Source organism: Cupressus sempervirens, chromosome 11 (genome assembly GCF_028749045.1).
Source record: "Cupressus sempervirens isolate cs-2001-9-10 chromosome 11, ASM2874904v1, whole genome shotgun sequence".
Classification (NCBI taxonomy): Eukaryota; Viridiplantae; Streptophyta; class Pinopsida; order Cupressales; family Cupressaceae; genus Cupressus; species Cupressus sempervirens.
In genome coordinates, this window is record NC_143128.1 from 28,066,445 (window position 1) to 28,090,387 (window position 23,943).

Consider the following 23,943-nt stretch of genomic DNA (forward strand, 5'->3'; position numbering starts at 1 on the left):
GGAACCACCAAAAGTTAAAATTTGATTTATACTCTTTTTTTTTTTTAATAACTACAAAGTGCAGAAACAAAGATGTTAAAATAGAAATGCAACAAAGATAGGCAGAGACGACAGTTCATTAGGCGCAGACGCCAAACTGCAGAGACACTAATCTGCGGAGACATCGATCTGCAGAGATGTTGATCTGCAGAGATGACAGTTCAGGTTGGCAGTGGTGGAGATGACAGTTCAAGTTGGCGATGATGGAGATGACAGTTTAAGTTGGCGACAGTGGAGATGATAGAGTATCTAGTAGAGATGACAGTTTGCGAGTGTAGATGCCAATTTGCAGAGATGACAATTGAGGTTGCAGAGACAATAGAATAGCTGGCAGAGATGATAGTTTGTAGGCACAGATGCCAATCTGCGAAGATGATAGTTGAGGTTGCAGAGACGACAGAATAGCTAGTGGAGATGACAGATTGTAGGTACAAACACCAATCTACGAAGACGACACTATGCGAAAAGAACTGAAATGCACAAATTTTTTCAAAAAAAAAAAATTAATTTTCGAGTTTTTAGAGGGTATGTCTTCTTCCTAAGTGTGCCTCTCAACTTGCAAAAACAAAAAAAACACCCTACAACCTACTCAAACAACAACAAGCATTAGAGGGTTAGTTTATAAAAGCAACATGTAGATTGAAATGGATAAATAAATGACCCATAGTGGGGTCCCACCGGGCGTGCCAAAATGTAGAACAAGATTTAGTGTGCAAAGAACATTAATAATAAGAGAAACATTCACAAACTAAAACTAAATTCACATATAAGTTTAGACAAAGAAAGCAAACAAGAAATGCAAACCTCAAAAGAGAAAACACTCCATGCTTCCTTGATTTTTTAGATGTGTCAATTGATGTAGATGTATGCTCAATTGCTTGCCCAATTGCTTCAATGGTGGAGATGGGTAATGGAAAATTGGTAGCCTTGTGAGCTCTCAATTTGGCATTATAATGTTAAGATTGATGACTTTGGTTCTCAAAATAGTATGGTAACTTTAGCCCAAGGATTGTGATAAAATGGCTTAGGAGGGGATTCAATTTATAGGCCAAGGGGTAGAGGGATGGAGGGCTAAGATGCAAGGATGGAGAGATGGTTAAGGAGGGCTAAGATGCACTTAAAGGGGAGCACATGGATTGTGCTTATTTAGCACCAATGGAAAGGTGACACTTGTCACAAGGAGGATGAGTGTGAAAAAATAGGATAAGGGGTTGGTTAAAGGCATGATGAGGGAGATTGAGTATGGTAGAGGGATGTAAGAGTCATGAGTGGGCTTGTAAGAGCACTCATGGCTTGGTGGTTGGGATATTTTGGAGAGGGGACTTTGATTTTGTTTAGGACAGTCCTAAACTTGTTTAGGGAATGTGACATCATTGGGGGGGTGGATTAGGCTTGGGTTTAGGATTAGATTAAGGATGTTAGAGATGTGCAAGTGGATGGCATTAATGAAGTTGGGTGAGTTAGTGGCTAAGCTAGGTTAGTATGGGTGGATGGGGTGGATTAGGCTAAATGGAGGATTAGAGATAGGTTAGGGGTTTTTAGATTTGAGGATTTTATTAATCAAATAAATTATTTAATAAATGAGTATTTTTGGAATTAGATAGGAGAAAAGGATTTAATTGATAAATGATAGGTTATTTGATTTATGAATTTAGGACTATAGATGATCAATTAAATTAATCAGCTAGGAGATGGCAAAAGGATTAATTAAATAAGAATTTAATTAATGATACCTTTAGAGATAACTAAATAGGATTACTAAAGTGGTGTAATCAAATTTAGGTGTCTACAGGTAGATTTGGTAGAAAAATAAAATAAGAAAATAGATAACTCATATAAAAAAATAACATAAGAAAATAGATAACTCTCATTTTTCTAAATTATAATAAGATATTTCTATATTCTCTTTATATTTTTCAATTAGAAATATCACTATGCTTAGTTAGAAAAGAAAATATAATAATATAGAAACAACTTTCTTTTCAATGATAACAATTTCTTTCTTTTTATTATTAATCATATTCAATGAGTTATTTTAAAGTAATAGGAATACCATGAACAATAAATTCTAGAGAAAAACAATATGGAAAACGGATCATCAAATTTTTGAAAATATTAATTTATAATCTATTAAATATGTATTTATAATTATTTTTCAAATATAATTTTATTTTATTTTTTGAAGTAATATTTTAAATCACAACTTCACCCTTAATTGAGACCTAAACTCTAACAAAAAATGGTCATGTCTCAAATCACAATATTACCCTAAATAAATTTAAACTTACCCAACAAAATTGAGACTTGGCTCTAATACTAAATTAAGTTGAAATCTAAATTTAACCATAACTCCACCTCTAATCTTAATGAAATGTTAATCATTATTTATCTAATATATTAGATATTAGAATTCATGTTTACTTAACTTTGAGAGACATAAAGAGAAGGTACACAATAGTGAGCTCAAAGAGAGAGAGAGAGAGAGAGAGAGAGAGAGAGAGAGAGAGGGAGAGAGAGAGAGAGAGAGAGAGAGAGAGAGAGAGAGAGAGATTATGTGAGGGAAACATGGGTGGGTGCATGTGTGTGTGTGTGTGTATAGAGAGAGAGAGAGAGAGAGAGAGAGAGAGAGAGAGAGAGGCTGATTAGGCGGTATACATAGAGAGGTAATGGATTGTAGAGGGAGGGAGATATTGAGAGAGAGATATGGGGGAAGGGATAAAGAGACAAGGAGGGAGAGGGAGAGAGAGATTGGGGCATATAAATATATATACAGATATGGAGAAAGAGAGCGAGAGAGAGAGAGAGAGAGAGAGAGAGAGAGAGAGGGGGGGGGGGGCATATCTAGAGACATAGATAAAGGAGGGTTGTGAGTTAGAGAGAATTTGAAGGGGGAATATCTAGAGAGAGAGAGAGAGGCAAGGGATCCTTTTTTTTAATAGGGAGAGCTTAGATATTGGGGTAGAGAGAGGGATAAGATGGGGGGAGAGAGAGACAGAGAGAGATATTATGTGAGGGAAACATGGGTGTGTGTGTGTGTCTAGAGAGAGAGAGATAGAGGGTGATTAGGCGGTATACATAGAGAGGTAATGGATTGTAGAGGGAGGGAGATATTGAGAGAGAGATATGGGGGAAGGGATAAAAGAGACAAGGAGGGAGAGGGAGAGAGAGATTGGGGCATATAAATATATATACAGATATATATATATATATATATATATGGAGAGAGAGAGAGAGAGAGAGAGAGAGATAAAGGAGGGTTGCGAGTTAGAGAGAATTTGAAGGAGGAATATCTAGAGAGAGAGAGAGAGAGGCAAGGGATCCTTTTTTTAATAGAGAGAGCTTAGAGATTGGGGTAGAGAGAGGGATAAGATGGGGGGGGGGGGGGGAGAGAGAGAGAGAGAGAGAGAGAGAGAGAGAGAGAGAGAAGGCGATTAAGGGGTATATATATATATATATATAGAGAGAGAGAGAGAGAGAGAGAGAGAGTAGGGGTGACTATAGAGAGGGAGAATAGTTAAGGGAGGGAAGGAGGGAGAGAGAGAGGGAGACTATAAAATTGACCATAATTCTAACCATAACCTAAGTGTTAAGTCTAACTCTAACCCTACTGATAATCTCATCCTTAAACTCTAATTATAAACTTTATCCATAATATGAACCCAAATGAATAATAATCTAAATACTAACCATAATCCTAACACCCAATCATAATGATAACCCTAACCCAATTAAACTTTAAAAATAATAGTTAAAATAATAATATTAATGATGAAGGCTGCTCCCCTTAATACCATAAACACATAACAAAAACAAAGAAACAATAGAAAATGCGAGAAAAAAATATGGACTTCTTATTTGCACCACAAATGGGGAATTACAAAATTCATAAGTACAATATGCTAACCCACATGGGCACCTTCATTATAGTAATCTACAAGACAAGCTACCAATTATCACCCAGAGCTATCCTAGATAATGTTCAGGCCTTTCTAGAATAAGCAATTTTATGCCACCCAGGAAGGTTCTAGACAATGAAACTTAATACCTAGGGTGATAGACCCTGACAATACATATAGAGTTGGCCAAATACATCTTTGACAATTATTTTAGATATTTGAGGTAGCCCAACTTTGGAAGGCCATAACTCTCAAACCGTTGCTTAAATTGGCTATTATAACCACTTTTCACAAATGTGAGCTCCTGATCTACAGGTTGAAAACCACACAAGTGCCCTTCTATCAAGTTTTTAGACCTCATTTGGGCACTCTAAGGCCTCCAACAGTAAGCCTCAAGATTTTTCTACAAATTTTTCCATTGAAATTCTATAATAACTTCTTTGATACTTATGCTTGAGAAATGCAATTTTTATGGTAGGCTTACAACTGCAAAATTAACCTTCTTGTAGAAAATGAGAACATTCCAAGCTTGTATGAAAAGCTTGCTAAAAATAGCAAGTTCCCATTAATAGTAACAACCCTATCTACTAGTCCTTATTAAAATATAAAAGACTAAAATAAAAATATTTTTGGGTGATACAAGATTGCTCTTACACCCATGATGCTCCTACATCAGACACCTGAGGTAATTTGAGAAGTGACTCCATCATGTCTCTGGTGTTGAAAGGAAAACCAAGATGGTTAACCTCCTCCCTTTCTAGCCATGATGAATCCTCTATTGGGCTCCTTTTCCATTTGACCAGATGTTCCTCATAAGTTTTATTCCTTGTACTTTTTCCAACATGGTTACAGCAATTACTTTAGCGGTGAATCTTTGCCTTTTGGCGATCCCGTTTGATGGGTCAATCGTCATTTGGTGAATATTTATCATATTTGTGTCCAACCGCGTTGTTGGATATTTATCATATTTGGGTCCAACGCCCGAGGTGGTCGCCCATTAGTTGTCACATGATTGGTCAAAAATATTGGTGCAGTTGCCAATGCAATATACAGTTTGGATACATTTATTTTAAACATATCACCAGCCTTTGCATGTTGTTTCATATTGGCCGATGTTATTTCGCCATTGCTACAACCATATAAATTTTCCCTTGGGTTGGGTGTCACCAACCATTTACTGACATGTGTCGATCACCCGCCCCATTTAGCCAATTGTTTTCGACTATAGGCTTGCATCAGAAGGTACATTTCACATGCATTTGACATTCCTGCTTGTTAATCCTGCCTAATTCACCAACCTAGATTGGACTATAAGAAATTATTATTCTACACAATTTGCTATTTTCTGGTCTAGAGACTGGCATTTCTTATTACTACCAAACTTTCAGAGTGCTGAGTGCATTGGTCATTGACTCGTAGACCTGGTTTTTGTAAAAGGAAAGTGATTTTTAAATTATTTTGTAATTGGTATTGGTTATTTTTTAAGTTTCACTATCCAGTGTCCGCTGGTGACTGGACATCTCACATGCTAAGATAGCCTATAGGTATTAGGTTTGCGAATTATATTGGGTAGTACCATAGACTGTAGTACTATAGTAGACTAGTAGTAGTACCCTTTTTTTGAGAATGAATCATATTATTTTTAATATATGTAGTCTGAGTAGTTAAGTCTTTTGTTCAACAACTAAGTTGATATTTTTTTGCAGCCTTTATCGGTTTGCCATGTCAAACAAGAGGGGTCCGATCCCTAAAATCCAAGAGAGGCCACCATTACCAAAATGTAGAAAAATAGTAGTATATTTTGGTGGTGGAAATATTGGCAACCTACAAGATTCACAAGTTAGATCTCCAGTGGTTACTGAAAAAGGAGATTCATCACAAGTTGGACCCTCAGACAGTATTGAAGTTCAAGTTGGTGAACCTGATATCTCAATCGAGGATGAACTTGAACAAGATCTGGAGGAACTTCCCTCGAGTAGGGAGTCACAAACTGAGATTATAGAGTTGTAGTCAGTCCCAGACCAGTCGGTTGAGAAAACCAAAAATGATTCCATAAATCAGGTTCATGCACAAAGGGGAAAAAAAGAAATCTGGAATCGAAGAAAGATCGATCTCCCTGGGATCTATCCAAAAGGAACTTTTAGTTAGAATGGGTGGAAAAGTACTAGTTCATTAAACTAGTGCCCAATCCAAATGATGGTGAGCCTCCTGCGGAATGCAGATGTAAGATTTGCACAAAGATAACAAAGAAGGAGAAGACACTGCAGCTTAAAATTGATACCATAGAAAAGCATGTCGATAAAGTTTACAAGAAGGAAATTATAGATGGAGTTAAAAAATCTATGCTAACTTGGAAAACAAAGGAGAACTGTCTGCATATCAGTAATGCTGAAATATATGAGATACACCAGCAAATACGGGAGAAGCGTTTTGCAGTAAAAGGTTCTATTGAACATTTCATTGGGAAAGCAATAGAAGTGCAAAATATGGGAAAAGTAGTTCAATTAGGTGTGGTCTTTTATATATTGAGTAGAGGACGCCCTATGATGGACTAACTTACAATGACTGCATTATTACATCTTTTGAAAACTCAAAACTATCCTAACAGTCACTGGTCAGTAAAAAGTGGGTGGGAATGGGCTAAATGTCTTGCATAGGTTGAAATAGAAGATATGAAGAAATCTATTAAAAACTTAGATTTCATTGCATTGTCTCTAGATGAAGTTATAGCAATTGATAATACTTATTAGGTGTGCATGCATGTTTATACTGTAAACAATCTTTTTCATCAACCATTTCTACTATCTGTTGCTAAATTGAATTGTAGTGCGACAGCTAAAAACTTATATGAATTATTAAAGACTACTCTAGTTAAATCTAGAGGTTTGGATAGCATGGAGATTTTCAAAAAGTTGGTGTGTGTTGGAGCGGATGGTGCTTCGGTTATGCAAGGTCATAAAGGTGGTCTTTGCAAAAAGATCAAGAATGATTTGGCACCCTACGCTATTCCCATTCATTGCATGGCCTTTCGAATGAATCTAGCTTTTGGAATTGTCAACAATTTTGGTTGTGTAAGTAAAGTGGAATCTCTGATCAAAGAGATTTACCAATACTTCGGTCGAAGTCCAAAACGAGTCTGAGAATTTCAACACTTTGTTGCAGAACTTACTGATGGGAGGAAGCTTCTTAAAGACAATGATACCAGATGGATCTCTTTCGATGGACCAGTGCATCGTGTAATGTCTGAATACCCATCATTGTTTGGACTAATCCACTCTGTGCAAGATGAATTCCCTCAGCTATATTCAAGCCTAACTAATGTTAAGGTACTCTTAACTTTAGTAGCTATTCTCCCCATGCTACAAGGCATGAGAAATATTATAAAAAAGGTTCAACAAAGAGCTATGTACATTACAGAATATAATAAGCTGCATAAAATGACATGTAGTAGCCTGGATACTTTGTACCGATTATTACCATTAGATGAAACAAAGTTTGCAAAGTGGTTAGAAATCTCAGATTTGAACAATCCTGGGAAATTTTTACATATTGGTGCAAACAATGAGGTATATGCCAGGGTACGTGGAGTTGACATACCAATGCAGTACTATGCCCACATCAACCCCAACAAAGCAGGAAGTGAAGTTGAATCAAAACTAGAGAAGGTACTTTCACATGTTACAAGTGAAGCCTTCAAGAAGATCAAAGACTCTGTGCTTGACTTTGTCAAGCGAGTTTGCTACAATCTTTTGTCCAAAATAAAATTCAGATTCCCTCCAGAGGAACTGCTAAAAGCAATGTCAATTGTTTTTCCACAATATTGGTCTCTAAACAGTCCAACTAATTTTTGAAGAAGGATGATGACTTTGATTCAGCATTTTTGCACACCTAAAGTAATCAATGGAGTTAGCATAAATGAAAATTTAGATGAAACTCGACTGAGAGATTAATCATACTCTTTTGCAAACATTATGAGGGAACAATATGTTGTTATGGAGAACCCAAATGAAGAGGGAGTAGTAATAAAGCGTTGGAAAAACCTTTGTGAGAGCAATTAGTTGAGAGAGGTAATACCAGATATTTCAAGATTACCAATTTATTTTTGACAATGATATTGGGCTCAGTGGAGGAGGAGAGAGTTTTTAGTACTTTGGGCTTCCTTAAGTCAAAGGTTAGAAACAAATTAGACAAAAATTTGGATAATTGTCTAAGGATCTATAATTCTAGGTATGAGGTAGAAAGTTTCCCTTATGACAGGGCTATCATCATTTGGAGAAAGTGATGTCAAAGAAGAGGGATTGCCAACATTTCAAACACAAGTGGTAGTGGTAGTGGTGGTGGAAGTGGTTCATATCATGATATTGAAAATCAAAGCAATGAAGATGATGTTGAATTTGGCATGCATAGTGAGTCTGACATTGATAGTGAATCTGAAGAAAACACAACAAATAATGAAATTTTATATGCAATAAATGAGGAGGATTCTAATGATAATGATGCTGAGCTCGTCCAGGCAGAATGGCAACTATAGCAGCTTCTCAACCTTGTGTGTGAGTCAAGTAGTAGGCTAGTAGCTCTGATCTAAGACTCTACCTACTAATTAATTATGTAACATGTTTTTAGTAGTTAATTTATAGCCTTCATTCACTGTCCCTTTATAGATGCTTAATTTTATTTATTTATTTTTGAACATGTTGATGTTACAAACTTAGTACTTACATGTGGAGATTTTCATTGATTGTATTTTTTTAAAATGTTGAGATTTTCATTGATTCTAGTTTTTTCTTTAAGAAATTGTAACATAATGCATTTAAAAGAATAAGCTCCATTTTAAAAAAATTGTATTATAATTTATAATTACAAATCAGCCTGTAACATAATACATTTAAGTTACGATTGTCAATTACAAACAATTAAAACCCTTTGCAAATGACTCAATGTCAAATTGTAATGACCGTGAATTCCCTTTTGCAGATACAAGAGAGCAAAAATAGTTGTGCGTCAGTTTGTAATTGTATATATGATAAGATATTATTATGTTGGCTCTTGATTCCTGATATGCCATAGTATGCTACTATGCTAGTGCCTGGCTGCCCAACTATCCTAATATGCTGGCTCTTGATTCTTGTAACAATTAACATTAAACAAAGTTGAAATTAAATCCAAAATTTGAAATTAAAGAGCAACAAGTAACAAAATAATTATAGTTCTATCACTTACTAAGTTTTTACAGTGTTACTACTTAGTGCTATCAGCTATGACCGCCACTGATAGCAACAGTAACAGTTTGAGAAGATGACCCAGCTTCACTGAATTTCTTTAGGGCACTCCATTCTACATCATTTGGACGCCCCATTTTTTTGAGGTTGTAGCTAATTAGTTGTAGTCTTTTCAACAAAAAATAATTCTAAGAGATAGAATCAAATGATAGGAGGAATCTATCTATAGCATCACTCATTGTTGACAATGGTTTGATGCAACCTGCAATTTCCTCCGGAGTGAATTCCTCAAGCAATTCCCCTTAATGAGAATTCATCCTGCCCTGCAACTTTTTCATGTAATTTTTGTTTCCAATGAATGTGCTTTCTAACTTAGCAGGATTTGGTAATCCAACATTTACCAAGTTCACTATGGTGTTATTCATCTTCATCAACTCTTTGGAAGTAGAATTGAGCGATTCACCAATTTGTGTTACTTCTTCACAATGTTGAGAGACATTAATGGCCATTACATAGGCATCCAAGTGGTTGTTTATTCCATGGTTTGCCAAATACTTGTCACTATATATCTTTACTTTATTGAGAACTTGGTCAGAAAGATCTTTTAAGGAACTGGTGAAGATTTGTCTTTTACCCTGAAAATCAATTTTTACATTTTCAAAGACAACTTTGAGATTTCTATTTAAATCAAGCCATTCAACCAAACCATCACTAATCATCATTATTTTGTCCCAAATTTCTTGTTTCATAAGCTTAACTGTGTTTATTATAGTATCTTTCACATGATGGTCTTTGGAAGAGGCCGTTCTATTTTTTGCCATTACATTCTCCACCTTTTTCTTCATTTCAGACATCTCTTTTTCACTCTTTTTCTCAATTTCCTCTAGTTTCCTTTGGCAATCAGTTGCTCTCTTCCTCTCATCCTCCAATTTATTATTCAAATCTTGGATTTTGTTTGCATTAGTTACCTCTTTTTTCTTATTTACCTTGAGTTCCCTTTTTAAATCATGGATTGTCTTTGAAGTGGACTCCTCCTTTTTCATCACACTATCCAATTCCTTCTTCAAATCATAGAGACTTTGAGTAGACTCCTCTTTCTTCGTGTTCTCCAATTCCTTTCTCAAATTGAGGTTTTTCTTTCCAGCTGACTCCTCTTTTTTCTTTGCATTCTCCAATTCTCTCCTCAATTTGTGGATTGTGTTAGTGCTTGCAGTAACACTAGACTCCGTTTTCTTTGCATTCTCCAATTCCTCATTCAAATCACTGATAGTTTTTGCAGTTGACAACTCTTTTTGTTTCATATTCTCCAATTGGTTATTCAAATTGTGTATTGTGTCTGTAGTAGACTCCTCTTTTTTCTTCTCATTCCCCATTTCCTTTTGCAAATTAAAAATCATACTTTACCTAGACTCCACTTTGTTCTTTTCCTTCTCCCATTCATCCTTCAAAATTTTATTTTCCTTGGCAGCAGATTCCAGCTTAGTTTTCAATTGATTCATGACCTGTCACTACTCTCTATAGACTTGAACAACTGTGCAGTAGACACTTGTTCATTCTTAAGTCTTTTTTGGCACTCATCCAATTCTTTAGTCAAATGTTGCACTTGTTCATTCATCTTTTCTTGCTGGACAATTGACTCTATAGGAAAAGATTTTTTTTTTGTGTTTTTCAATTCTTTGAACCTATTGTCTGTTGCTTTCTCCTTCGCCTTCACATTATCAAGGTCTGCCTATAACTTTTCTATTTGCTTTGTAAGCCTTTTTTTTTCCCTCTCTTCTTTCAGAAGTGTAGAGTAGACCAGTTTTTTGCTCTCTTTTGATATATTGATTTTGTCAATATTTTTCAATTTTGACAAATCCATTTGAAGACTGGTAACTTGTATATCATTACGATTTATTACATTTTGTGGTGGATTATTATCTCTGCCCAGGGGCATAACAGCCATGAAGTTCATCATTTCATTGTTTGGATCATATGTTGGAAATATTCTATTAGTAGATACCTGACATTTGGCAACTGCATCACTTTTCAAAGTCTTCATAATTTGCCGATTTCTTTCACTTGTCTATTCAGACTTTGATGCAAACTCATTCAAACTAAAATCTTGGTTTTCTGACACAATTGAGTGTTTGAAAGGTGAATTATCAACTATATCATTGAATGTTGATGCTCCTCCATCTCTAGCTAAACTTTCTCCACCTACAACTGTATTTTGAGGATTGCCAACATACTCAAGATGGCCCATTCCAAATCTTGGTGTTTTAGGACTATTTTCAGGGTTTTGTACAGAAGCCACTAGTCCATACATTGTTGAAGTAACCACTGACATTTCTTGCGGTGTAATTGTCATAAGCTTTTTCTTTTTTACACAAGGTTCATCCATGCTAGTGCCAGTGTCAATGCCAGTGCCAGTGGTTTCAACTACAGCTGGATTTGAAGATTTAATAAATAATGTGTTGGGATGACCTTTAGAAGTAGAAGTATAATGTTTTTTTCCCTTTTTAGATGAATCATCTTCAATCTTGAAGCTTCGAATGATTGGTTTACTTCTTTTTTTGGGTGGGTCTAGTACTGCAACTGGATTCCAAATCCCATCACCACTTGCACCAATGGGCCCTATACCTGCATAACCCATTTTTTGTATCATAGTTGCTCCTTTACCATACGTTTGTTTAATAGAATCACTCATTTGAAGTTTAATAATATCTCTGCCCCTGGTTGACCCGAAATCCTCAATACCTTGAATGTCAGCATTAGACTGGATATCCTCCTGTCTTTGAATATCACTGTCACTGCAAGTCTCAAGTTGATATAGTATAGTTGGATGCTCTTTATCCCAATAAGTGTTGAAAAGGTCATCCTCATCAATTTTCTCAAAATTTGATGATGTCTTTGGTTCACCCAAATTTTGCCTCAATTTCCAAAACTCAGTTGTCTTGGTTTGACACCACATTTCAGATGCGCATGCCTCTTTAATTTCTTTCGGCATAGACTTCTTAGAAGGTTCAAGTGCTTTCTCATAGAAATTTAAGTATGTCAGAGGCCCTAATTTGTGTGACTCTGATATGTGCAATGTCGTAATTTGGGATGACAACTATTGCTTTGAAATAATATTCTCTGCTGCATGTTTCTCCATCTCTTTCTTAACCTCATCCCACGAATCCTTATTTTTTAACTTTTCTATCAATGGCATCTCCTGGTGTTGATATTTTCTTGTAGAGTTCCCATTGGCAATAAGTCTTGTTTTTATTATGTTCAGTGGATCATAATTCTAGTGACTAGCAAAATGAAAGCCAAAAAAAGTTACCAAATCATTTGCCACTTTGAAAGCCTTTCTCTCAAATGTGAGGCCTCCAATTGCGAAAGGCAAGGAAGGAAATACCATTTTCTTTTGTTGACCACTAAAAAGTTCATCTGCGCTCTCCATCTGCCTTACATATTCCAATGCAAAAACCCTTTTTTGTAACATGCATTGGAAGTTTGTAAAAAGAAGTCTAGAAAATGGTTGTAGTTTTTATTGTTAGCAATCATCCTCATCTTATGTCTCCACTCATATACTGGACTTGGTGTCTTTGATTTCTTCTAGGTTTTCTCATCAAACTTATAGACCTCAATATCAAGCTTGTTGTTCTCTGTCTCAAATATTGGGCGATGCTTTGCTAAAAGAAGGTAGCACAAGTAACTTGTGAACCTAAATGTCTTTGTCTTGCTTGTAGTTGTACTTTGTTTAATCATTAGTATTTGTTGTTGCATAAATTCAACAATGTACTGAACAAAATCATATCTTACTACTACATTGTCAACTGATTGACCTTGACAATGGATATTATTCTGAACCCATGGCACAAAAATATCATATTGATAAGGAGGCTTATGGTCTTTGTCCCCTATAACAGTAACACTACTAGTGGACGCTGAGGGTATTAAACCCTTAATATATGAATCTTGAAAACTTATTTTCAGCTTTTCATTATCCTGAGCTAGTTTATCCAAGTCAATGCACTCATTAGAGCTTTCTATTCTAAACCCTAACCCTAGGTCTAACAGAGTAAAAAATTCAGTCTTAGTTATTGATAAAATTTCCTCCTGAGTGTTTTGGTTTACAATTGCCTTTCTATTTTCATCATAATTCTAAGCGCATAGCATTACAATTTCAGGGCAAGGGAATACTTCAGGTGCAGCGAGGTTTGCTAATCCAGTAACCAGAGTAGCTAGTTTATTTGTATATGCACCAACGTTGTTGTCATATTTGTAATAAATTCTCCCCTTCTGGGGATCTTTCCACTTACTAAACAATGAATGTCTAATTGCCATGATTCCAGAATATCCATGGATAACAGGATCAAAAATATCATGAAATTCATCGATGAAACCTGGGGTTTGTAACACTTGTCTGAGTTGTATAATGGTTTTCTTTTCCTTTATGGGTGCACTTGTTTGGGAGGTTTTTGACTTTGTTTTGCCCATGCCTGGTGGCTACTGGTTATTAGACTTTAGACCCTATTCAAAATAATTGTAAAGTGTAAACTTAAGACAATTAAAATCAAGATTTCTATTGCTACAAATCACAATGGAATTTTTTTGAAAAAAATGAAATACCTGGAATTGAGATTGAATAATTGGTGTTGTCGTCTGATACCATGGTTTCACACTTTCAGTCTTCAGAAAATAGAACACAACTGCCAGTCTTTGAAAATTTAAAATTTGAAAACCCTATGACTATTCTATCGGACTCTCGTCTAAGTCTTCTTACATTCCAGAACTCTCAACTTCATACTCTAAAAAGGTAATACTTGAAGTTTAATAGTTGAAATGAAAGTAATAAGAAATTAATGGTTTTAACTTTTATGTACAATATACATCTAACCGTGGTCCGTAATAAATTATCAAGACTCAAAATCAATATTAAATAATGTAGTGATGTACATAAGTTACACGTGTCACGATTTCGGATGCATCTTGGCAGATGGGAAAGCATTCCCTAAATCGGCTCGAAATTCATCTCGGGCCATCAATCTATAGACTATCAAATGGTTATTATTAAATTTATTATTATTACTATATTAATATATAATATTATATTAAATAATATAATATAATGATAATAATAATGACCATCTCAATCTGATTGATCGAGATTCATCCCGGGCCGTCGATGACTCTAGAATTATTATTATTATTATATAATATAATAATAATAATAATGACTTGAGCCATCGACAGAATTATTATTATTATTATTATTTATATAATAATTATTGACTCGAGTTATCGACAGCCTGGGAGGAATTTCGGGCCGATTTGGGGAATCTTTTCCCATCTGCCTAGATTCATCTGAAATCATGACACGTGTCACGATTCTGGATGAATCTAGGCAGATGGGAAATGATTCCCCAAATCGGCCCGAAATTCCTCCCGGGCCGTCGATGACTCGATGGTTCTAACTTCTTATTATTATTAATATTGTTTATATAATATAATAATAATATTTATATAATAATAATATTTATTATTATTATTATTATTATAATTATATTTATTATTATAATTATAATAATAAAATTTATTATTATTATTTTTATTATTATTATATTTATTATTATAATTATAATAATAATAATAATATTAATGACTCAAGTCATCGACGAAATTATTATTATTATTATTATTTATATAATAATATAATATTTATATTATATAGATATTAATAATAATAATAATATTTATATTATATAAATATTAATAATCACATAATATTATATAAATAATAATAATAATAATTCTGTCAATAACTCAAGTCATTATTATTATTACATTATATAAATATTATACGGTATAATAATAATAATAATATTATTATTATTATTATTATGATAAATATTGATATTATATAAATATTAATAATAATAATATAATATTATATAAATAATAATAATAATAATTTCATTAATGACTCGAGTCATTATTATTATTATTATTACATTATATAAATATTATATGGTATAATAATAATAATAATAATAATTTCGTTGATGACTCGAGTCATTATTATTATTATTACATTATATAAATATTATATGGTATAATATTATTATTATATAAATATTATTATTATATTATATAAATAATAATAATAATAATAAGAATCATCGAGTCATCCACGGCCTAGGATGAATTTTGAGCTAATTTGGGGAATCTTTTCCCATCTGCCCAGATTCATCCGAAATCGTGACACGTGTCACGATTCCGGATGAATGTGGGCAGATGGGAAAAGATTACCCAAATTGGCCTGAAATTCCTCCCAGGTTGTCGATGACTCGAGTCATTATTATTATTATATTATATAAATATTATATGTTATAGTTATTTATTATATAATAGAACATATACTATAATATAATATAATATAATTATAGTCATATGATATAATCTTAACCATGTAATAAAATATAAATATAACCATGTAAATATAATATAATAATAATAATAAATTTAATAAAATATATAATGACCATCTCAGATAGTAGACTCAATCTGATAGATCGACGGCCCAAGATGAATTTTGGGCCGATTTGGGGAATCTTTTCCCATTTTCCCTGATTCATTCGAAATCGTGACACGTGTCACAGAATCCACAATTATCTAAAATGGTCATACTCATTGTTATTATTATTATTATATTATATAAATATTATATGGTTATAAATTATAATTATATTATATTATATTACAGTATAGTATAATTAATTATATTATATGTATATGATATGGTTATAATTACAATTTAAAAATATAATTGCAAATGCTCTTTTTTTATTCATATTTATTATTTAGTTTCAAAATTAAAATATAATATAGTTATAATATCCATAAATTATTAAAATTTAACATATATCGAAAATTTTGATAATTGTTTATAAACTATTCTTCATCATTTAAAAGATTTCATAATGGAAAAAAAGTTAGGAATAGGTGACAAGATAGGTATGTTATAAAAATTTGACACAAATTATAAAAATTTGACACATAAATTTGAAACAAACTTACAAAGTCGTAGACTAAGAAGAACAACGATTTGAGATTCGAGAAGCTAAAAACTATTATTTTCATTGATAATATTTTAGACTGTACAATGTACATAATACTGATTCATAGCATACATATTCAAAATAGCTGATTAAATCACTAATCAGCCTGATTTTACTATTTCGTAATTTACAAAAAAGGGTAGGGCCCAATATAGAAATCTTGAAAAAAAAAATTGGCAAACTTTTGCCCTTATCAAAATGTTTTTTTTTCCCAAAGGGCCAAGGGAACAGGGAACATTGAACAGGGAACCAGGGAACCAGGGAGGCTAGAAGCATGAGTGGGCTGAGGTGCCGAAGGATTGAAGCCTTTCATCAAAAAGGTCTTCAGTTCCGTCTGCGAGGAATCTACTGGAGAAGATGATGTCACTGAACTCGTCTAGCCATGTGAAGTTCGCCTCGCTGAGATCATCATCCAACAACAACCATTTTTGTAGAAAGTCCCTTCTAATCTGCGCCCACTTTTGATGGTGAGTCAGTTGCCATTTGTTCATGCTGACCAAGGAAGGATGCTTATGTATAATGCACCCTATGCCTTCCTCCCAGCACTTGTCTGCTACATCTGCAAAAGGGATGCCAATACCTGGCCCCAGTACCTGCTTGGCCAATACAATAATTTTGACATCATCTTCTAAAAATTTTTCCTTAAAAAATGTTACGCAGAAGCATCAACATGTCTATTTGCCTACCTCCAAGGTCGAGAAGAGACACAAAGAAGTGGGAGGTAATATCCGTGGACACACGGTACCTCTTATCATTTCTCAAGAATTCATGGCCAAGTACCATGCATATAGCATGGCAGATAAAAGGACTTCGGCCATCTACCTTGCAAACCATGGCAAGGACATCATCAGGCATTTTTCCCAGAAAGGGTTTTTGCAGAGCCATATCAATGCATTTCAGGCGAATTGATGTATCCATGACTACGATTCAAGAAACTGAAATCTTTGCAAAGTGCAACTACAAACCAAATTCAAATTAAAGAAATTAGAATATAAGAAATGATATTGAAAGAGGAATTGAAGAGCCTATTTATTGGCAGACTGTAGTTGCATCTAATTCTTTGGCGCTCACGATCTTCCATATCTTATCTTTTCATATTCCTATTAATTTTCAAGTATGTGAAATGCCAAAATGTGCTGACATTAATGTCGGATAGTCAATAGTGCCTGACATGATTAATGATTTCCATGTAAACTTTTCCACGTGTCTCCATTCCAGAAAATTCCATGCAACTCCAAGTCTTTTCAAGCGAGTGGCCCTGAGATGTATCTACTATTGTTGATCTTTAACTAATCAATGGTCAATAAAACTATTGTATTTACTATTAACGTACCAAAAGTGATGATAGTCGACTTGGTAATTGTGGCACTGACGTAACGATGTTACGACATTATTAATAAAACACCTAATATAGGACACAAGTTGAAACTTGAAAGTGACTACTTGTCATGTCCCCTTTTCAAATAATTAAAAATAATAATCTTTGCTAAGGCAGGCAGGCCCAAAAAGGTGAAGTTTCGAAAAAAAAGGGGATAATCTTTGGAAGCTAATGGACTAATAAATGAAAATTATTATTAAAATATGTTTTCTTAACCCCTCTTGGACGTGAGTTAGGGTTATGCCCTCTTTTAAGGGGTTTGGAGGCATTTTGGGCTCATTCCAGAACATGATTATTGCGCATTACTTTGTTGTTCTTCAGAGGCTGCCAAACCTATCGAGAAGGAGACCCAAGAATGGGAGTTTGTAGGTTTCCAAGAAGGCTAAGGATGGGATTTTGAATTCATTCCATGTGCATGCTCATGCAGAGTTTTCCTTTGTGCTGAACAGTGCAGATTTGTGGATTTTCGGGTGTTTTTTTGTAAGAGTTTGGTGTTTTCAGTTGAGTATTTCATATCAGTTTGGGTTTCTATTGTATTTCAGACTTTTAGATGTTAAAATAGAGCTGAATATATGTACTTTATTAGATTATACTTTTATGATAGATTATCAGTGCCTTTGTGGTGTTTCCAGCTATTTTGTGTTGTTTTCGGGAGCTCGATGAGCATTGTTTTGGTCTTCCATTTGGGAGCTACAAATCTGGAAATGTCATTTTGTAGGCTGTTATGCTACTGAAATTTCTATAAAAGAAGACCATTTTCAGATTTATAAATAATATGTGAATCTGTGAAGTTTTTGGCACTATTTTCGGCATACTTGATTTGGGGTTTATTCAGAAATTGGTGGATCTTTGAAATATTGGTTGTTTGATCTTAAAGATCTGATTAGAGGCTTGAAATATCATATAAAATTAGAAAAGGGAAATTTCACTACTCAACAATCAGTACAGTCACTAACCAATACATGTGCAAATTTCGCTTTCAGATTAAACAATTTTTCAGTTTACCACTGAAGATTAGCCAAGACCATTATTATTCATTTTTCTAGAAAAAAAGTAATTCACCTCTGACATTATTAATTCTGACTTATAATCCTTTTTTTCTTGGTGAGTCTTTTTTCTTTGATATTATATTCTCAATCTGATCTTTCATCTTTTGAATAAAGTCTTGTGCATCCTTAAGCTTGATTTTTAACATGTTTCTTTCATCATTAACCAAATCTAATTCCTCAAGTGTTTCTTCAAGATTCTTCAACAAATGTATTAAATCTAAAGTGATCTCCCTCAAGTTACTAAACTTCTTCTAAGTAACTATGCTCTTATACCAATTGTTACAAAGTAAAGTATACTAATATAACTGAAAGGTGGGGGTGGGGTGTGAATTAGTTATGTATTTTTAACAATTTTCTGCCCAACTATGGATATGATTTACAAATTATAAGCTTGCATGTACATCAGTAAACTAAAAATTGAAACCATGTGCAACATAAAAAAACTCATAACACTATATTTTGTTATCTAGGGAAACCCTATAGCCAAGTAAAAATCCTCGGTGGGGATAGTACCCACAAAATGACCAACTAATCAAAAGTATCTTGTGAAAGATATTGACCCTATTATGAGTCTATTAGATTTATATAGTGTACATGTCCTTATGATAGGACTAGGCCTTGTCAGACGCGTCAACACTATTAGGATTTGTAATTACAATACAAAATGCAAGTCAATCCCACTTCCCAAATTTGTATATACAACTTTACAAGTTATATGAATAGATACAAAACCTTAACTATGTTTATATCTTGAATGTATAATATGTCCTTGTAGTCCCACATATACAAAACTTCATAGAAAAATCTTCCCTTCTTTGCTCATCAAATTTGTATCTATATAGTACATACAAAGTGTACTTATAGAAATCATATCATTACAATACAACTTGTGAGTTGACTAAACAAAAAGATATTCTTTTATACTAGAAACTTTAAACTGTCATCCTTATCCTTCTTCACATGCTACCAAAACCTCATATTAAGTTCTTCTATGTGAGAGTTAACTTTTAGCATGTCAACCCAACATTGCCAAGCAATTATTTTGACAAGTCAAAATAATTCCTTAACCAAAAACTTAGTATTCTAGTACTCTATTTTGCGATGTTATACCTATTATTGGAAAACTTCCCAAAACTTTGTTGGAAATAACAATGGGAAAGTAAGCTTTGAGGGGGGGCATGAGTCGGTACTTCAAAACTTTAATCATAAAATATTTGCCACACATCCATCTTATAATTTAGCATGTAAAATGAAATAGCTAACTACACAATAAATTTGTTACCTAGAAACCCTCCAATGAGAAGATAAAACTAGGGTGGGGATGACACCCACAAATCTTCACTGTTGCAACTCTAAAGTATAGCCAATTAAGGTTAATAGAAGTTTAACCATAAATTATGATCTACCCTGTGAAAGGTCTTCTACACAGATAGTTAGATCTCACCCTATTAAAGGATTTAAACACCTTGCTAAAAGTGTGCCTTGTTAGATGACTTAAACTTGCAATAAAACAAGCACTCAGTTAAGAGATTACACAAGCCTGTTAAGACCACTCTATTAAGATATTTTCTCTACATCACTTGTTAGAATGATTCAGCACCATGATACTTTGGTTAGCACTCTATTGCTAGATGTCAAATCTTCTCTTTACTGGTGTCTACTTAATCCTTCTGATTAGATACATCTCCTCTATCCTCTCTTTGCTTTTCTCTTATCTCTCTAATTGATTCTACAATTCATAATAGTCACAACCTCCATAGCCATCATGAGTTCTCTTTGTACTTAGCATTCATCTCTCTTGTGTCTCCTTCTCTTCCTTCATGCAATACAAAATGTTTAGGGTTTGTTTCCTTAAGTAAACACAAGTTGGCTATGGTTAGGTTAGAATCAATAGCTTAGGTTGATCCATTTTTTCACTTAGAACATCCCTCAATTTGACCAGTTGGATGCACTACATAGGGATTCATAATATACATCTGTATACATCTTCTAGAATCACAAAAAAATCATTAAGTTGGCCCAAAAATGGTTTACATAGAAGTTTATGCTAGTACAAACAACTATGCTCAAAATTGTTCACTCAGCAATTAAAGTTTCTGATGCTAGACATTCATTGTATCTTCAATGTTGTAACTCATCTTCTGAATGACTCGACATACTCTGTTTACTCAACTTATGAGTGACTCAGTATTAACTATCTACTTGGCACATATTGGTGGTCGGCACTAACTATGTATATTACTTAACATGTATTGTATAGCAATTGATGCTCAATATGCCTTGATCACTCGGCTCACATTGATTGCTTGACTTTCTCTGATCACTCAGCTTGCACTATAATTCTGTTGAATAATGACTAAGTGTTTTTTCACTGCCTTATCAAAACCAATCTGAGATTAACAATTCCCCACTTTGATAGAGTGGCAAAAGCATGTTTTCATGCATATACAATCCTTATTATGAGCACAAATCAGACAATATATATCTATGACTTAGTTGTTATATAAAATTTCAAAACTTCAAAATTTTGCAAAATGGATGTCAAACTATCATACCTCATTCCTCAATTACTCCATTGCTCACCCTGAGTAAATGTTTCTTTTTTTGTATTTGAATCTGATACTCCTATTGAGTATATTAGTTGTACCCTATTTTTGCATTGCTCACCTTCACTTCACTATATCCCTTTTTGTATTGTATCCCCCTTATATTCATTGTCTCCCTTTTTAACACTTATTTTCATGGATGGTACACTGATAGTATGTTTATCCAAAAATGATTTATGGATCTCCATTATTATTTTCAATGTTGCATCCCAATTGTTGGACGCTACCTCTAGATATTGATATTGGATATCTAGTTCAGTAACAAGGTTAACTAGGCCATCATGAGTGGAAAGATGAGAATCTTTCTTCATCAATGTTTTAGCATAGTTTAGTTCCTTGTACAAGACTTCCATGTGTGGGGTCAACATAGATTGAATGCTGATCAAAGTAGTTGGAATGTTAGTATCTTGTGCTTTCAACTCAGCAAGACTACCTTGAGTGGATAGTAGTCTCTGAAAATGTGACTGAATTTGACCAAGAGATAGTTTTAATGTATCACTTGTAGTCTTTAGATCTCCTTCCAGCTAGTCAACATGCCTTTGAATCTCATGTGTGAAAAGATTCACATCACTTAACTTGGTGTAAAGAGAAAAAATGTTCTCCAACACCTCCTTCGCACTCTCCATCTTGGTTGCTAAATCAACCTAAAATAGTGCAAGGGCACTAGATATCTCTTCAAGTACCTTAGTATCAAATTTTCTTTTAGACCATTCTAATAGTTTAGTATTTGCATCTAGGTCTTCATCATTGATCTTATCAACAATGTATACCGGTTGTTTAATAATTGGTTTGTCTTCATTTGTATCTAGAAGATTGAAAGCATCGAGAAATATGCTCCCTTCTTAGAAAATCTTGTTGTTTCTTCCTCTATAGAGCTTCCTATAGAATGCTCATATTCTCAATAGTGATTTTGTTAAGATCAAACTTGGGTAGTTCAATCAGCTCATCTAGGCTTACATCTCCATAAGATATTTCTTCTGAGCTCCTTGACGTTTGTTGTGACAAAGGTTTGCACCCTTGTCCAAAGTTTTTACCTAAGGACAACCTTGTGAAACATGGAAACAACCTCCAAGCTATGGGACTTGAACTTTGAGGTTGAGTCTCTAGAGAAGGCCAGCTTCCTTTACTATTAGGGCGCACCTAAATATTCTTGGAGAGGAAAGGGGAGAAGGAATGCATGAAAACAAATCTACCTACTCTAACCTAAGGGGGTGATGCACCAAAATAGAGAATTCAAACTTATCTCTACCCATACATGCACTATTGAACCATCATGACACCAAAATATATACACATTCAGGCTTGTTTTAATCTAACAATCACATTCAGATCAGAAAACCTGAATGAATGACACAAGGAAAGAGAAGATTCACTTATATATCATTCACAGGCCAAAAGAAATATAGTCATGCAAGATTGTAGATATCCACAATACACCAATGAGATTAAAATAGTTTTTGTACTTTACATCAATGGCTAAAGGAGATGAGGCAGAATGTCATACAGCTCAGAGGCAAAGGGAATTTACCATGAAATTGCAAAGCAATATCAGAGAAGTTAGAGAAGGGTCAACCTTTACAATATTTTACAAAAATTGCCTTTATAGTTCAAGCATAACTAAGATGTCCTCTTACTGAATTTACTCCACAACCACTACCATTAAGCCCTTTAGAGAATAATCATGGAGATCTGAAGAAAATTTAATCTGAGTACAGATCCAAATGTAATGATATCTGATCTTGTTGGAACAGGGCCCTGAGAAGATAAAAACGATGCCATTAAATAGTTCTGACCAGGTATATGGATCGGATCATAGATGGTGGGGTGTTCTCGCGTTCATTGAGTTTAGTGCTCATTTGAGGGTGGTTGGCATTGATCACAAGGATCGAATCGTGCAATAAAACTCAAATTCCCCTGTTTCTAGCTCGTGAATCAACATGATCAGTAGGTCGACTGAATATTGCACCCAAGTTAGGCCATGTGGGCCAATAACTTCATTTTATTTTCCCACTCTACAATTCTCCATGCGATTGACCAATACCTTCTTTACTAACTGCTGCACCTCCTCAAATCCTAACTGTGATGCAACTACCAATTTCCAGCCTTAACCACACTACCTAGCCACAACGTATCTCCTTGGGCCTGTGAGGACACATGGAATTTAAGCACTTCCCCACAATGTTTAACTCCCTCGTACTTCTATATTGCGAGCAAGCACTGATCGTCAATCTGCACAAGATCAATGATCGAGAAAGACTCTCCATTCACTGTGCTTGTCCATGAAAACCTGGGCCCACGAAAACACTCAGCATCTGACCTAGCCTGACTCAGCATTACCCTGGCATACAAATGGCGCCACCTTAAATAAAATTGACCCCACAAGGACACATGGTAGCAAGGCGCATGTCTGTATTCCTTAACATCCCTGCATCTTTATATTGCAAACATGCGCTAGCCACTGATTTCATTTGAATCTATGGTGATCAAAACTCTGTAGAACTGCATATTTGGTCAGGTGGAAGGGCTAATGAGATACCTTTTTTGTACTCTAACTTTCCTAACAACTGCCATTGAGGACGAGCTGTCAATACCTCCTTGAGAAGGGTGGGCCCATGATGTCACACCAGCCATGTGTCACAAAGGGGTATGACTGCATTGTTTAACTTCC